This window comes from Penaeus monodon, chromosome 40 (assembly GCF_015228065.2).
Source record: "Penaeus monodon isolate SGIC_2016 chromosome 40, NSTDA_Pmon_1, whole genome shotgun sequence".
Taxonomy (NCBI): Eukaryota; Metazoa; Arthropoda; class Malacostraca; order Decapoda; family Penaeidae; genus Penaeus; species Penaeus monodon.
In genome coordinates, this window is record NC_051425.1 from 29,103,888 (window position 1) to 29,108,912 (window position 5,025).

A 5,025-nucleotide genomic window follows, 5' to 3' on the forward strand; every position below is an offset into this window, starting at 1 on the left:
TGCCGGCTAAACCCGAAGGCTTCGACAACGCTTACCAACTGGTAAGGGCACTGGAGTTGCAACATTAAATCCAGCTGTCAATCCGGGTTGCCAGAGATCAGGATATGATCATCATGCCCAAAGATCAAGCTACCTTGAGTTTCCTGCAGGAAACGAAGGAACTAAAAGATGGGAGGAAAGTGAGTCTCTCACCACTGAATCCCGAGGATAAGAGAGTCAAGATGGTGCTACTTGGCTTCTCAGTCTCATATGATGTGGAGGTGATCACATCACACCCACAGGTCGTGGAGGCTTCCCAATTGTCGAATGGGAAGACTCCAACCAGGCAAGTCCCAGTGACCATGAAAGGTGCCCCAGCCGCTACCCATGATCTGGGAAAAAATTTGGTCACCAAGCTTGCTGCACAGCCAAGCCTAAATGTGATGTCTGTAGTAAGGCACACAACACTGAGGTGTGCCTCAAGGCATACAAAGAAGAAAAGAGGCACACAAGAGCCAAATGTCCCAACTGTGCCAAGAGGCATCACACCTAGAGCCTGGCTTGCTCTGTCAGGAAAGAGGCGACAAGAGGTTGCCAAAAAGTGACCAGACTTTGTTCCTGTTCCCCCAGGCACCTATGTCCTGGGAAAGAACAAAAGTGAAAAGGCTCCCCGACCTCCTAAGAGGAAAGAAGCCGCCTCCCAGCCGACATCGGATATCTCCAACAAAAAGGAGTTTCTGACAATGAAAAAAGTGCAGAAGAACCACAGGAATAAAGGTTCAAAGAGCACCACAAAACCCTCCCCAAGAGATGACGATCTCTTCTTTGATGAGGAAGATATGACTCTCCTGTTGACTGCTGTAGTCACTCGACCTCCCCAGGGCTGTTGCAGTAGCAACAGCCCTGGGGAGGTCGAGTGAAGAGGCCGAGAAGGCAGTCACGGTTGCCATAACGGCAATAACCCAGCCTGTCGCAGTCCTGAAGGGAAGGAAGCTGGAGAGAGCCGAATCAGCCCCACCCTCGCCCCAGGATGAGACTCCCCTTCCCACTCCAATCCAGGCCATGCCCTAACAGGCAGAGTGAAACCAGGCTGAATCTGTGCAGCCAGAGCCAGAGCACGCTGACCTTGCCCAGGCAAGACCAGCAAAGAAAAACACAGAAAAGCCTGAGAGAAAAGCCCAAACAACCAAAGTCAGAGCTACTAAAGGCTCTCCACCCCCCGTAGACCCAGGGATAGCCTGACAAAAAACCTTCAAGCAGCGAGGACTTCGCAATGAAGTTGTCAGACTCTGACACCAGTCAATCCGAATACGACCATGTCTGATGTAACTATCACCAAGTAACATCATGACACACAATCTAGGCATACTACAGTGGAACATCAATGGCTTCTCTGCAGGGAATGCCATCCTACACGCAAGGAGCATTGACATTGTCATGCTCCAGGAGATATTAACAGTGCGACCTGTTCGCTTCTCAGGGTATCATGTCTTCATGCTGCCACACACTGATGGCAAGAGAGGCTTGATCACCCTTGTCAGAGCAACAATCCCCTGCTCCGCAATAGCCGATGCATCGCACTGTGGAGACGATGATGAAACTCTTGCCGTCGAGATTCACCTGGCCAGGGGGCCCCTCAAACTGTACAATGTGTACAGCCGGCCAAACTGTAGGAGCTTAGACATCAGTCAGGTCTGTGCTTTCGCAGCACATGACCGAATGATCATAGGGGGAGACTTCAATGCACAACACCCCATCGTGGCTCCCTGCTGGGCACCGGTTGCGGCTGGCTATCACATAGCCAACGTGCTTGAGACATTCCCTGAGATCGCTCTCCATAATACCTAAGAGCCAACGCATGTCAGAGGAGGGGTCCTAGACCTCACTTTGGCCACTATGACTCTGGTGGAGAGAATTAGCTGGTGTGTCAATGAGACCGTCACAAGTGACCATTACACCACACCACAACTGAACCCAATGCCATGACTGAACCCAAGATGGAAAACAGACAAGCCAATTGGCAGGCGTTTCAGAATGCCTTGGACCATTCTCTGAGATGCATTGAACCCCCACAAAGTGAAAATGTGGAAGTGCTTGAAGCCAGACTTATAAATGCCATTGATCAAGCAGCCTCACTGACCATACTTAAAACTCGGCCTGGGTCCAGGAGTCACAAAGATGCCTGGTACTTTAATGACGAGATTAGGGAGGTCAACCACTGAGTAAACATGTGCCAAGAACAATTCCGAAGGCAAAGAACCCGACCATCTAGCCCTCCTAAGGGAAGCCGTCAGGGATGCCAAGGAAACTGCCACCAGAATCCGGCAGGAAAAGTGGCTGGAATGGTGTGAGTCCTTCAACCACCAAACCACCCTCTAAGAGCTATGGCAACGGGTCAGGCGAGCTACCAGCCCCTCAGCCCCGAGGTGCACTCACCATTACCCTCAGTCAGAGGCGAACAGACTGGCGCATGAGTACTCTGCGAGAACAAGTAGCAACAGCCTGCCAGCCGAATTGAGGGCAAGACAAGAACGCCTACAACCAGACAGACTTGCTCATATCAGAGAAAGGGCAGCCGAACCCGATAACTCAGACATTATCTTTTCTCTGAGGGAACTAAGAAATGCCTATAAAACCAGTTCTAACACAGCCCCGGGCTCTACTGGGATCTCGTAACCCATCATTTCCCACCTAGGAAAGCTCTTGGCTTGGATAGGTGACTACTTTAGGAACAAGACAGCCAGAATCAAATTCCAAGGTCACCTATCACAGCACATGCCACTAGAAAATGGAATGCCACAGGGTGGGGTTCTCAGTCCAACCCTTTTTAACACATTAATGTCCTGTATCCTCAACATAAACCTCCCAGTGGGGTGCAAGATCATCTCCTATGCAGACGATCTTGCTATCATCTCCACTGGACCATACTGCCTAAACAAAGCCCAGTGTTGTCTGGACCTCGTATCCGAGGAGTGTTGCAGGACAGGACTAAAGGTCTCTGCCGACAAATCCAAAGCCATGGCTCTGAGACAAAAAGCTCAAGGCACAAGTCTGAAAATCCAGGGAATGGACTTGTAATGGATTCAGTACTTCCTCTACCTTGGGGTAAGGATAGACCGGACCCCTCTCCTTCCGCAAGGAGGTCCAGTACCTGGTTGACCAAATCAAGACTGTCTGTCATGAGAGCATGAGTGGGAGACGCCTAGGAATCAGACACAAAGGATCATTCTGGGTGCCCCAAGGTGGACGAAGGTTCTCAAACTCCTCATGGAGGCAAACCTTCTCCCCCCTGGACTCACGAATCGATCTAATTGCAGCACAATTCCTGTCAAAGGTAATCCAGGCTGACAAAGGCCTGGCCATATATGGAAGGCTCGGGCGAAGCTAGAACTTCGTAAATCTCTCAAGCAAGCCTCGAGTCACGATCCTGCTCGGATGCTGCCTCCTTCCAGGGGCCACCTGCCAGGGCCCCCACCAACTGGGGCTTCGCTGCCAGGGGCCCTACCACTGCACAAGCAAGCCACTTCAACCTCCGTCTACGCTACGCTACCAAGAGACTTCTGCTAATAAATACACGCATGTTTTTTACAAGGGCTTTCAGGACCTCTAGGTCCCAAGGTTTTTGTCGCGGTCGGTAAAGAGAACGATTTGACTCTTCCACGACAAGTTCGATCTTGGCTCTTGTGTGATACCCTTATTGTTTTGCGAACAGCTTTCGCTGTTGCCGCGATTCTAATTGCTTGTAATTAGCTTCATACCCTGTAGCTATTTACTAAACGATTTTTTTCGGCATTAGGATAATTCACTGCGCATCTTCTGGTGAACTGGACCCCATCTTCGATCTTGTGCTCGGGCGTGGGCAGACCCTTATCTCTCGCAGGAGTGGGTGCGTCTGGGGGGGGGGCTTAGCGTGCCTGCCTTACGGTGCCAATGAGTAGCCATTGCCAGAGAGAGAGAGAGAGAGAGAGAGAGAGAGAGAGAGAGAGAGAGAGAGAGAGAAAAGAGAGAGAGAGAGAGGCAGACAGACAGATAAACAGAGAAAGAGACAAACAGACAGAGAGAAAGAGAGAGAGAGAGAGAGTGTGTGTGTCAGGTACTTGTAAAACGCACGGTAAAGGTAAAAGTTTGGAAAGAAGAGTGAGATGAAAGAATGGGATAGGGGAAAGATGAGGGGTGGAGGAAAATGGATTTTAGGAGAAGAAAAAGGAGTGGGGCTTAACCCAGCATGCAGGGTAAAGCTTGGGGTAAGAGTTGCAGTGGGTTCTTGGAAAGGAGGAAAAGGGTGAGGGTGACCCAGCGCATCTTGAATCCTTTGTGTTCGGTGCAGGTGTCTTCCGGCGCACGGTACTTCCCCTCTACCACCCGAGGCTGCGCGGGAGGGCGGCCCGCCAACTTTCGGTGGTAAGGTAGAGTACCCTAGGCCTTGAGTGCATGCCTGCACTGGAGGTCATGGCGTTCTCGTGGGAAGTGAGTGAGGGCGCGTGGCCCAGGACCCCAATATATTGAACAGCAGCTGGATTCTCAGTTAACCTGGGAGGTTGGGATAAAAGTTAACAGTTAGGCGCCATCTGTGGTGTGCACTGGGCGCGACCTAATCGACCATGACTCCAGGGTTATCCCTTGGCTAACCCATGCTGTTGAAGCAGGTAGAACCTCAGAGGTGGTCACTAATCGGGCTGGCCATTCCCGCCTGTCGTCTGCAGTAGGACTTAGGAGAGGCGCGGCCTTGGCGGCCACGTCATGATTGGATTAATGCCACTAGTTGTGATACTTCTTTCCTTAGCTCAAAAGTTAACAGTTAGGCGCCATTTGAATGCGAAAACAGTGGGATGGTGGGGGAAGGATAAAGGATGTTGGGTCCACGCTATGGCAAATGATAATGAGATGATGAGGGTGAGGTTCTGGCATGGGTACTAGCAGCAAGTGTCATATGCCGGAAACCAAAACCAGTGGGATGGTGGGATAAGGATATAGGATATGGCAAAGGATAATGAGATAGTGAGGATGAGGTTATGGCAGTCACGTAGCATCAGGTGACGAGTTGAA